The sequence below is a fragment of the Mauremys reevesii genome, linkage group 20 (genome assembly GCF_016161935.1).
Source record: "Mauremys reevesii isolate NIE-2019 linkage group 20, ASM1616193v1, whole genome shotgun sequence".
NCBI lineage: Eukaryota > Metazoa > Chordata > Testudines > Geoemydidae > Mauremys > Mauremys reevesii.
The window spans coordinates 22,902,384-22,914,845 of NC_052642.1; the positions used below are offsets into that span (position 1 = coordinate 22,902,384).

Below are 12,462 nucleotides of genomic sequence, written 5' to 3' on the forward strand. Positions count from 1 at the left end.
CACGGTGGTGGTGGGGGCTGGGTGTGCATGGCAGGGGGGGAGGGGTTTGCTGGGCGGTGGGTGTGCACGGAAGGGGGCTGGGTGTGCAGGGCTGTGGGTGTGCACGGCAGGGGCTGGGTGTGCAGGGCGGTGGGTGTGCATGGCAGGGGCTGGGTGTGCAGGGCGGTGGGTGTGCATGGCAGGGGCTGGGTGTGCAGGGCGGTGGTGTGTGCGGCAGGGGCTGGGTGTGCAGGGGCGGTGGGTGTGCACGGTGGGGGTGGGGGCTGGGTGTGCAGGGCGGTGGGTGTGCACGGTGGTGGTGGGGGCTGGGTGTGCAGGGCGGTGGGTGTGCACGGCAGGGGGGCGGGGTGTGCAGGGCGGTGGGTGGTCACGGGGGTGGTGGGGGCTGGGTGTGCACGGCGGTGGGTGTGCACGGCAGGGGGGGCTGGGTGTGCAGGGCGGTGGGTGTGCGGCAGGGGCGGGGTGTGCAGGGCGGTGGGTGTGCCGGGCGGTGGGTGTGGGGCGGGGTGCGCAGGGCTGTGGGTGTGCACGGTGGTGGTGGGGGCTGGGTGTGCCCGGCAGGGGGGCTGGGTGTGCAGGGCTGTGGGTGTTCACGGTGGTGGTGGGGGCTGGGTGTGCATGGCAGGGGGCTGGGTGTGCAGGGCGGTGGGTGTGCACGGCAGGGGCTGGGTGTGCAGGGCTGTGGGTGTGCACGGCAGGGGCTGGGTGGGCTGGGGGGTGGTTGTGCACGGCTGGGGGGCTGGGTGTGCAGGGCGGGGGGTGTGCACAGCAGGGGCTGGGTGTGCAGGGCGGTGGGTGTGCACGGCAGGGGCTGGGTGTGCAGGGCGGTGGGTGTGCATGGCAGGGGGCTGGGTGTGCAGGGCGGTGGGTGTGCACGGCAAGGGGGCGGGGTGTGCAGGGCGGTGGGTGTGCACGGCAGGGGAGCTGGGTGTGCAGGGCGGTGGGTGTGCACGGTGGTGGTGTGGGGCTGGGTGTGCACGGCTGGGGGGGCTGGGTGTGCAGGGCTGGCGCTGGGCCGGGCCGGGCCGGGCCGCTCCCCGCCGCGTGCCGGCTCCGGGGCCGATCCGGGCTGGGCCCGCTCCTGCCCGCCCCGGGCCCGGGCCCGCCCGTCTCGGCCGCGCGCCGCGAGCTCCGGCGGCCGGTGAGTGCGGGCGGGCGGGCGCGGCCGGGCTGCGGGCGGCGGCGGAGCCGGGCGGGGAGGCCGGGCGGACGCGGCGCCAGGTACCGGGAGAGGCGGCCCGTGCCCGGGCCCAGCCGACATGGAGGGCGGGGAGCGCCGCGCCGGGCGGGGGCGGGTCGCTGTCCCCGGTGTGTGTGTGTCAGTGTCACTCGCCCGCCGTGTGTCTCTGGTGGGGGTGCCCCCCCCGCGTGTGTGTGGGTGGGGGTGTCCCCCCATGGGTGTGTGGGGCATGTAGGGGTGCGTGCCCCCTCGTGTGTGTGTGTGTGTGTGCCCCCCCGTGTGTGTGTGGGGGATGTAGGGGTGTGTGTGGGGGGGATGTAGGGGTGTGTGTGTGACCCCGTGTGTGTGTGTCCCTGTGTGGTGGGGATTTTGGGGTGTGTGTGACCCCCTGTGTGTGTGTGTGACCCTGTGTGTGTGTCCCCCATGTGGGGGATGTAGAGGTGTGTGCCCCCTCCCCCCCGTGTGGGGGATGTAGGGGTGTGTGTGTGACCCCATGTGTGTGTGTGTCCCTGTGTGGTGGGGATTTTGGGGTGTGTGTGACCCTGTGTGTGTGTCCCCCATGTGGGGGATGTAGAGGTGTGTGCCCCCTCCCCCCCGTGTGGGGAATGTAGGGGTGTGTCACCTGCTCTGGTTTTGTGGTTCATGGTGGTGCCAGTACCTGGCCAGCTGTGCCCCCCCCTCGTTTGTGGGTGGGGGTGGAGGCTGTGCCCTGACCCTGTGTGCAGGGGCCCTGGCAGGATGGGTGCTGGGGGGCTGTGCATGGCACATGTGGGTCATTGGCGGGCTGGGGGCTGGCAGCAAGGTGGTGAGGGAGGAGGGGTCACCGTTGCTGTGCCCTCAGAGCAGGGCAGGTCCTGTGGTCTCCGTGGGGCTCTGGGCAGGGCTTAATTTGTACCACAGCTGAGCCCCGGGCGCCTCCGGGCCCTGGCGATTCCTAGCCCCGGGCGCCTCCGGGCCCCGGCGGTTCCTAGCCCCGGCGGTTCCTAGCCCCGGGCGCCTCTGGGCCCTGGCGGTTCCTAGCCCCGGGCGCCTCCGGGCCTGCTGCGTTACTTATGATTGTAAAAATATTGCTTGAGCCCCAGCCCCTCTTTCATGACAAACTCAGCACTGGGTCAGGCGGTGTGTGCTGGGTGGCAGCCCACAAGGCTTTGCATGGGAACCCATTATCTCAGCGTGCCATTAACTCTCTGGCTGCTGGAGAGACAGCCTGCCTTCCCCGCCTGCTCGGAAGAACAGCAGCTGTCTGGCACCTGGTCCCCCTTTCTCTCTCTGTGGACAAAACAATGTGGGGGGTGGGGAAGGAAGGAGCTGCTGCTTTGCTTCTCAGGCGGCTGAGTTGCTTTGCTACATTGCAGCAAGATGTGGAGGGGGCTAATTGGGCTAATCCTGGGGAATACTTGATAGCTGGGGACTGGAAACGCAAACCTATTCCAGGTTCCCTGTGCTGCGGTTACTGCTAGTCCTTTGCCTGCTGTTTACCTCACGTTTCCAAGGTAGGGAAATCCTCCTCCTGGTGCGTAATGAGCAATTTCACACCAGTGTAGGGCTTCCTTCGTTCCTCCCCAGGGCTGGTCGCATGGCACTGATTTGTAGTGCTGGTCTCTCTGCTGCAGTGCTGTAGCCAGTGAGAACTGGAGTGGGCTTGCCTAGGCTGGGTAAGGCTGGTGGGGATAAGGGCAAACTTGTTCAGTTGCCTGGAGCCCTTGTGCTGCTGGGTTGTGACTTTTGGCCTAATAGCTAGAGAGCAGCCAAGAGTCTCATTGGGGATGGCTGAGGTTTGAGCTGCCTGCCTCCTGCCCAGGGGGTTACTGTAAATCAGGGGTCAGCACCTTTCAGAAGAGCTGTGCCGAGTCTTCAGTTATTCACTCTGATTTAAGGTTCCGCGTGCCGGTAATACATTTTAATGTTTTTAGAAGGTCTCTTTCTATAAGTCTATAATATAGAACTAAACTATTGTATGTAAAGTAAATAAGGTTTTTAAAATGTTTACGAAGCTTCATTTAAAATTAAATTAAAATGCAGAGCCCCCCCGGACCGGTGGCCAGGACCCGGGCAGTGTGAGTGCCACTGAAAATCAGTTTGCGTGCTGCCTTCGGCACACGTGCGATAGGTTGCCTACCCCTGCTGGAAATTGACTTGCTTAGGGAGGAACATATAGAGTAGCAAACATCTGCTGAGGGGCTCAAAAACTCTGTGGTTTTGAACTATGTGAGATGTAAATTAGCTGGTCAACAAGGAACTAAACTTAAACAATACTTGCATGCGTGGGGGAACGGGACTCAGATTCCCTCTATCAAATGGAGCTGAGGAGCTCCAAGCCTGGTGGGGTGCTTTAAAAAAAATGTACAGGCAATTTTCTTAGCCATGGCTAGCCATGGATCTGTACAATCTAACTTCTGCAGTAGCGTATGGTACAGATCAGATGTTTCTCTGGCTGGAAACAACATATGAAAAGAAACTTCTGTATTTGTAGGGTCTAATTCAAACAAAGCATTGAACTTTGAACAATAATCAACTCCTCGCTTTACCTTTGTTTGCCACGTTGATTCTGTTTGCTGTTGCAGAAAAGAGCTGCATTTGCTCACCCCTGAAGCTTAAGGTGTCAGAAATGTATCCTAGGTGCAGACCTTGCATTGTGGCAACTGGCAAGAAGGATCTGAGTCACAGTTCTTCTTGTGGGAGAAGAACTGAAACTGGTGTGGAGAATGGGCGACTTCCTTGTAACCTCTAACCTGCATTTTCCCCCAACATTTCCAAGTTGTACTGTGTTAAATGCTGTTGAATATTTGCTTGCAATTTCTCTCCCACCCAAAACCTAACCCTGTGGTGAATAATTTCTCTGCAATGTACATTTTGTAATTAGTAGTCAATCTTTGTTTGTAGCTGCCTTTATTACAAAACTGCCCTTGTTTGTGCTGAAGCAGGTATTGCAAACAAGACCTGGGTGTAGCGGACAGGGTTATGGCCTTGTATAGGGTTCTCAGAGGAGGGTGGAGTGCTGATGTGCAAATACTATGGAAATCCTTCCAGACTGTGTCACCAGTTCGGAGAGTGACACTTCAGACTGTCGACAGTTGTGCTTGTTTGTTTTAGCCTCCTTAGCCAGAGCTGGGGAGTGTTTATCTGCAGCAACAGCAGCCGAAAGGAACAAATTAATCAGCTGGGCTGTTTCCTTCACTGCCCCCATGTTGTCTGCTGGAGGGTGAGCTCACCACAGGGCCGTGGCCATTGCAAAATATATCAAAAACTGCCTCAGAGAAGGGCAGCTCCTTCTGTGTGGGAATTAGATGGAAAGGAATCTGTCTCATCCAAGTGCATCTTGGCATATGCATGAGGTTAGACAGACACTGAGTTACTCCTTGAGATCTGCTATGGACACTGGGAAATAGTGCTTTGTAATTAATCTTCCTTATTACAGGGAAACACTAAATTCAGATTTTCTCAGACTAGTCAATGAACCCTACTGCTGGTGGATCCTGAGTGCTCTCAACCCATCCTTTACACTGGTGCAAGTAACGCAAGGTCCCATCTAAATATGCAGTATAACCTCTGACATGGGCCTTCTGTCTGGACTGCTCATGGAAACAGCATTAGCACCATACAGGTAAGAATCCTAGTCAGCATGGGTCCACACACAAGGTGCACCAATTTACTTAAATTGATTTTAAAACCGATTTAGTTAAATCTGTGCAACCCCCTGTGTAGACACTTCAGTTTTGGTTTCATAGTGGCTTATTTCCCTTTAGCGTAAAACCTGATTCTAATCTGCTTCTGCTAAATTGATATAAACCAGGTTTATATCGTTTTAAGAGAGATTCCATGTAGCCTTTTGCACTGGTTTAACAAAATCAGTGTCACACCTCTTGTTAAACCAGTGCTGCGTTTCTTATAGATGAGCCCTTAGCATGGTTTGCTCAAGAGGTGCTACAACAACTTCCCAGGACAGGCTAGGCAGGGCCTGAAAGACAGTTTTCCTGTGTGCCAAAACTTCTGTATGATGAGAGCAGATAGGGTCATCTAATTAAATACACAGTGCAACCAGTGTCCAGAACAGAGGGCTTGAACCATTATGTTACTGAGCCAGAAAGAAAGAGACTAGCAACAAATTGGTGCTCCAAGGTCCTTTTGTTACCATTGCATTGAACAAGAATGTCCTCCGGTCGAGAGGAGCGGTCTAGTGAGAGTCTCGGTTTAGGTGCTTCTCCCGGAAGGGCTAAAGGCTTTTTGATTTTTCAGTGTTAAGCAGCAGTTTGTCATTTTCATTATTTTATCCAGAATACAAAGGTGGGGGGGGACTGGGTGGGTTGGGGTTGGTTTATATGGAGAGTTTCACCTCAGGGGGCCAGGCTGGCTTGTGTCTGGGAGCCATTCCCATCAGACAGCTGTTCTGTAGTCCTTGTGAAACAAGTTGGTGGGTCTCATTTTATTTCCTAGTGAGACAGGTGCCCACGTCACAAAACCCGCTACTGTCGTTGGCGCCTGTATTAGTGGTCTGGGTGGAGAGATCAAGGACTGGTGGGTGGTCCCGGCGGGGCGGGGCGGAGGCAGTGGTGCCTAGGGAAGTTCAGTCTGCTGGTGGACTTGCTCTGTGGATAGAGAAGATTCAGTCTCTGGGCTTGCCAGTGCAGCACTGAATTCGCTTTTGTTTGGGGTACCCCCAGGGGGAGGGAGCCAGCCCTAAGTATGTGCCAGAAGCAAATGTCCATTCCGAGATGTAAAGGCACTCGGGGCTGTAGGGGAGATGTGTCAAAGAATGGGTTCCCTGCCACAAATGGCGAAAGCAGCCCCTTCCACGACACCGGAGTACAAACATGGGGAAGGGAGTGGCTAGGATACGGCCAGGTTTGGGAGTGTTTAATGAGTGCTCCGGAGAAACGTTTGTTAATTGGGCGACTGAGGGTGGAGAGCAAGCAGTGGAGTTGGTGAGTGGCAAGGTGATGCTTGGGCAGAGGGTGAGGCAGGAGCTGGGTAGTGCCAAGCTGGGCTGTGCAGACACTGTTGCCATATTTTAGTCCGACAACTTGCACAAGGGAGAAGTGGCTGAGTATTTTAACTCTGTATAGATACACCCCCCATCCTGTGTTGCAGTTGGCTGGGATCAGGACTTCTGGAGTCTGCTCCTAGGCTGTGCTCTGATTCCGGGGAGCTTGGGCAAATGGTTTCCTTGCCATGTACCTCAGTCTCTCTCTCTGTAACATGGGCACTCTGATACCTTGGATAAGATGCTTTGAGACCGGAGCGTGAGCATGCTGTGTGTGTGAAGTGTCGCTGTGTTCTTCCCCTCCGTCCCTTGCCCCATGGAGAGTTTGTCCTTTCTGAATAGCCCCCCTCACCCCCTCAGCAAGGCCTCTGGCTTGCCATCTCCTCTCCTTCCCTCTTCTCCTTGGCTAACTCCACCAGATCATGCCTGAAGTATGCAGTTGCTCTGAACATACCTAGGGCCAGATAAGCACCATATGACACAAGAGCAAGTCAGTCAGAGAGAGAGATGCACTTGGAGCTCAGAGCGTGCAATTCAGCAGCAAAGGCTCATTTCTCTCCTGGGCTTTGCACTGGGGGTATAGAGCGCATGAGACCCATGAAAATCGGCTCTGCCGGAGATCTCTGCTCAGCAGCTGGGGCACTGGGAGAGGCCTGCCTTTCAAGGTACCGTCCTGTCATAGGGTCTCACCCCCACTTTGAGCTTGTGGGTTCAAAGATGGGGACCCGCATGTATTCTGCCACCATGTCATGGGGTCTCACCCCCCCACCCCCTTTTTTTTTGGGTTCAAAGGGGGGGACCATGTATTCCCCCCCAAAAAAAATCCTAAGGTAGGTCTCTGCCACACTGTCACCAGTCAGTCAGGTGTCAGTGTCTGTCTGCCTGTCCCCCCCCCTTGGGGAACCCAGGGAACCCCCCATCCTACACAGGAACAAGCAGACTTCCCCCCCCCTCTCCTCTCTCTCTCCACTTTGGAGAGTGGAGATATGAGACCACATCAATGACTCAACTCAAAGAGGACCTCACTCCCCTCCTAGTCCCTCAAACTGAGAGACTGATCTGACCCAAAACTAAAAAAATCAACTCTTCCTCCCTCCTTCTCCTCCCTCCCCTTCTAGAATCACCAGAGAAGAGAAGAAAGAGAAAAAGAAAAAAAGAGAAAAGAGAAAAGAAAAGAAAAATTAAAAATACAAACAAAAATACAGATCTCTATGAGCTATCCAACACTCATCTCTTATCAATCTCCTCCTCTCTTCTCCAATCCCCTCAAAAAAAAAAAAAAAGCACAATCAGCAAAGCAACAAAAACACAAAACAGAAATCAAATCATAAGACTAATTCGCCTTCCTAATTAATACTCACTATTAATAGTAGAAACTACTCAGAGAAGAACTTGAGATGACTGTCCTCTCTTAGATTCAAAAAGAAAGACACAAGAACACACACACAAAAAAAAGCTTCCTCCACAGAAAAATCTCACCAGGTACTACATGTTAACCCTTTACAGGTAAAAAGGGACCTTAACCCTGATCTGTTTATTTATGACACGTCCTCTCTCTACACCCGTATGAAGGGTGTTCTTAAGCCTGACTTCATAAGCAGCTGGTGACACAGTTTCCCTTTGGAACGAGTGTGTCTTCCTCCTCGGCTAACAGTCCAACAGCCTTTGGTGTTTCTAGCAGAAAGGCTGTAACAGCCAGGGATGTTTGCTTAGAACAGGCGTCCCCCAGACCTGGCTCCAACAGGGGCCCTGTTGGCAGCTTGCCAGAAGCCCGAGGGCTGCACCCCGTTTATATCAAAAGGAACAAATTACTGTTGCTCTTCTCTTCCTCCCAGAGGTTCAGCAGGGCCCAGCATGGCATGGTGGGACTTGTAGTCCTATGGGCTCCCCCGCCACATGATAGAGGAGGGTACCATTGGGCTGCATTGTCCTGGGTTGCCCTTTGGCCAGGCTGCCCAAGTGCTGGGTCTCATTGGAAAGGCCATGCACGGGGGATGTTCCTGCCCTGTGCTGTACCCCATCCCTCTGCTAACGAGCCTGGCTGGCTCTCCAGGCCCCTGGCGCCCTGCTGTGAATAATGGAGTGGGCTTTAAGTTGGGAACATGTAGCTTGGGCTGTGAATTGGCAATGCTGGCTGATTAGCAATGCAAATTGTAACACTTACTTCCCCATCTGTTGGGGGAATACAAAGACTAAGCTGGGGGGGGGGGGGAGGAAGGGAGGGAGAGGGTTGCTTTAGGAAGGAGGTCTTTTGCCCTAGTGAGTCACACTGCGGTGTGATGATAGCAGTGGTATCTTGATCACTGTCTGTGGTCCATAGGAGCTGGTGACGATGGTCCCAGGCTGGGATCCCATCTTTCCTTGTCGTTTTCTGTTCTGCGTGTGTGACTCTGCCTGGTGCCAGGGAAGCAGGCCTGACCCACGGCAGAGTGCTGAATGACCCTGGTGCCGAGATCTGACTGGTGCCTTCCTAGCAAGAATGGGGTTCAAACCTTTCAAAATACCAGAGGCCACACTTCAGGAGCAGAGTGAGGCCCAGCATGCTTGCCCATGTGTCCACTCTCTCTGTGTTCCTGCCAGACCCCTCAAATCCCTGATGTCTCAGGTGGCACGTCCATCCAGGTGTGTTGGCTTTGACTGCTGGTTGTGCAGGAGACTGCCAGCCTCCAACCCTCCCCCATAGAAAGGCAGGCTCTGAGGATGGCATGGTTCCCGGAGGAGGATTATGGGGCTAATGATAGTAGTTGTGTGAGATCTGTGGCTGAGATGCTCAGAGTCTTAGCATTGCAATTGCGTCCTGGTCGTTTGAGCTGAGATCTCCATCGCTCTGATTCACTTGGAACCTGGCCCTCTGTGGAAGAAACCTCTGTGCTTTCCCTGGCGTCACCTCTCCTGTCCTTCCTTCCCACTGGTGTGAGTCTGAGACACTGCAAGTGCTGGGAGCGGAACTGGTCCCTGAGAAAATGTGCTGGAGCCCTCCAGAAGATTTCCCATTAGCCTTGCTGATATCAGGAGCCTTTTTCCATCTGGGGCCACTGCAGTCACCCCTGCAGTAAATGCTTTGGAGATGTGGGGCTGGTAGGTGGTGGCTGTTCAGTGTGATCAGACCCGTCGGCTAGTCTCTCTCTTCGGTGTGAGCCTCGCTGTCCCCACTCCTGGCTGCATCCCCTCTAAAGCCGCGGGGCAGCACCTCTGCCATGTCAGGCTAAACTGATAGTGGTGATATTGTCGGCTGAGAACCGCCCAGCCCTGCTGGGGGATGGGGCCCTTCTGGACTGGAGCAGTAACTACAGTGCTCAAGTGGGTTTCTGCCGTTGTGCTGTGCGCTGTCACCACTCTGTGTGTAGAATAGCTCCATCAGTGCGCTGGGTGCTGTGCAGGCAGGGCCTGCTCTGCCGAGACGAGCTGTAGCTGAAGAGTGGGGTGGGAGTCTCATTAGCTCCCTGTGGCTCTGTGTGAGTGGACGCCCAGAGCCCCTAGGGCAGAGCAGTGTCCTCACTCCTGCCTGATTGGCAGCCTGAAAGTCCTCCAAGTTTCACGGCCTGTGCAAGGAAGGGCCCACCTGGGCTGAGACCCCCTGAGTGCCTCCTGTCAGTATCCCTGTCTGTCTGTCCTGCCTGAGTTCTACTGTGGCCGTGCTGAGCCTGGCGGCTGCCCCCATTCCCTTCCTGGCTGCTTAGCCCGAGGGCTCCTCTTGAAAGGCGTCTGCTCAGTCTAAGGAGGGGGAAGAATGCAGGGCAGGGTCAAGGGGTCAGGTCAGTTGCTGCAGAATTCAGGACTCGAAGCCAAGAAGGAAGGAGTTGGGGGGGGGGGCGGCGGACTTGATAGGTTCCCCTTTTAGGGGCTGTGAGGAGAGAAAGCGGGGAGTGTCCTACCGCGCAGTACAGACTTCCTGGGCCGTGGCTGGCTGTGGGAATGGAAGCGAAGCAGGCAAGTGACTGCTATGTGGTGCGGGCGTCTGGTAACGTGGAGGACGTAGAGAAAGAGCATGAGCTCTCCACTGTTGTGTTTCAGACGAGCTGCACGTGGGCCACAAGACATTGGGGTGCTGGGTGAGAGGGACGTGGGTTGGAGTCAGGAACTGCTGGGTTCTGTTCCCAGCTCTGCCACTGACCTGCTGCCTGGGCAAGTCACTTCCTTTTCCTGTGCCGCAGCTTCTCCCTCTGCAAAGGAGGGGCAGGTAATGCTGCCCTGCCACACAGAGACCACAGGGTATGTCAACACTGCAGATAGACACCCGTGGCTGGCCTGTGTCGCTGATGGGCTGGGGCTAAGGGGCTGTTTAATTGCAATGTAGACATTCGGGTGGGACTGCAGCTGGAGCTCTGGGACTCTCCCACCTCGCTGGGTCCTAGAGCCCGAGCTCCAGCCTGAGCCTGAATGGCTACACCGCAATTAAACAACCCCCTAGTCTGAATCCCTTTCCTTGAGTCAGCTGGCATGGGCCAGCCATGGGTGTCTAATGCAGCATAGACCTACCTGGTGTGGATTAGTTAGTTACGGAAGATGGAAAGTGATAGCACAGGAACATGGGTATTGCCACAGTGGGTCAGACTAGTGATCCGCCTACCCCAGGGGACAGTACCTGATGTCTTGGAAGCCCACAGTGGATAGTTCTGGAATAACTTGCCCCTGGGGCATTTCCTCTTGACCCCATTACTTAGTGGTGATTCATGCCTAGAAAGCAGGAGGGTGTCTGACCTTTGTGACTGTTTCTCCGCTCTCACATAGAGGTGCTCAGTGTGCATTACAGGGCAGGTTGAGGCTTTAGTGTGGGATGTTTCCAAATGTTGTGTTAAAGGTTATGAACACTGATAAATGAAAGGTGTCCATGGACCAATGGAGAGACCAGGTAGGGGAGGGAATAGCTTGTTTTGGACCAACTTCTGTTGGTGAGAGAGACAAGGGACCACCTCAGACGAGGAATCCTCTCGTGCTCCACACACTGGAAGAATGCAGACGTCTACGGACTAATGACATTGCCGCGTTCAGCACAGAGCCGGCATGGCCCGGGTACAGCTTCAGACGAGCAAAGGAAAGACACGTGCTCTTCAGACTGTGCTGTGAACAATCTCAAGTGTCAGTTCTCCTTCCTTGGCCTGTGTGTTCCTGCCCAGGCTGAGTGTGTGGCCTGGGCAGGTGGCTTAGTCATGCTCCTCGGGAGGGTTCCAGGAGATCGCTGTGCCTTTGGCTGGGGTGTGTGAGGAGAACCGCTCCCCGGGGGTGGGTGAGAGCCCTTCCCAAAGCAGCCTGTGCCAGTGACAGGAGATTCCACCTCGCTATTGTAAACGCAGGGCCTGGCTGGTCCCTTGCTGACATCCAGGGGCACTGCCGCTTCCATTTTTCATTCATTTCTTTGCCAGAGGCTTTGCCCCCATGGGCTGTGTGCTCGGGGTCACATTGTGTAACCAGCAGCTCCTTGCTTGGACTCCTGTACTCTCTGCCCATCTTACCCTTGGGGTGGGATAAGAACGGGGGTTTGTGAGCTGCCCCCGGTATGCCTGAGCCAGGTGCAATGTGCCAGTGCTGCACGAGCCTGGCCCGGGGACAGGAGGTGCCTGAGGAGATGAGGAAGGAGGCTGGTCTCATGGCCCCTTTGGAACTGCTGGGTGCTTTGCTCTGACATGGGGCCTGGTTCAGTCTGGAGCAAGCAGGCGCATCTCCCCTGCGGTCTGGGGGATGGGAACGGAGGGTGAGCGACGTGGGTGAGGGTTCACAGCCGTCTGGCTGCTCAGGGAGTGTAATAAGGGGGCAGACCAATGGGGGAGGGTCGATAAAGCGTGCAGGGGGCAGGTCTGCTTATTCTCACGCCCTCCAGATTGTTGTTTCTCGTGCTCTAGCCTCTTGGTGTGTAATCTGCCCTCATTCTGCAGCTCTGCTGACTGGCTAATCACCCTGCTGCTTACGTCACTGTGGTATGTGCCCTGTGTGCACAGCTGAGAGCTGGGCTGGCAGCTCCCTTGGTGCTCCAGGGCTGCACCTAGTTATGGTAAAAAGAGCAAATTGCAGCCGCTCTCCTCATCAGAGCAGAGGTGCGGCTGGCGTAGGTGACGGGTTCCAGCGTGCCTTGCTGGCTCTCTTGCCAGGAGGCAGAAGTAGGAGAGGGAGCAGTCATGTGTGGTACACGTGCAGAGTTGCTGTTCGGGTGTCAAATCCAGCACAGAGAATAAACCTTAAATGATCCCCCCACTGCACAGACCTAGGGCGGGCGCTGCAGGAGGAGGCTGATGAAGGCTCCAACGTTTTGGCAGTTAGCAGGATGCTGGGGGCAGGTGAACACAGTGGTGAAGCCAAACTGTGG

At 55.7% G+C, this 12,462-nt stretch overlaps 2 protein-coding genes across 5 annotated transcripts in view; one reads left to right on the plus strand and one right to left on the minus strand.

Moving 5' to 3' along the window:
• The window catches only part of CRYBA1 (crystallin beta A1), a 29,955-nt gene extending 27,246 nt beyond the window's left edge, over positions 1–2,709 (minus strand). Inside the window, exon 1 of the mRNA XM_039508216.1 lies at positions 2,660–2,709. The gene's annotated coding sequence lies outside the window, so the exon portion shown is untranslated. The remainder of the gene's footprint in view (positions 1–2,659) is intronic.
• The window catches only part of MYO18A (myosin XVIIIA), a 129,394-nt gene continuing 118,038 nt past the window's right edge, over positions 1,107–12,462 (plus strand). The window contains exon 1 of one of the 4 annotated variants that reach the window (XM_039508192.1): positions 1,107–1,141. The gene's annotated coding sequence lies outside the window, so the exon portion shown is untranslated. Of the gene's footprint in view, positions 1,142–1,164; positions 1,222–2,524; positions 2,674–4,671; positions 4,785–12,462 lie in introns of those variants that run through there. The other 3 variants (XM_039508191.1, XM_039508190.1, XM_039508193.1) reach the window with 3 other exon arrangements.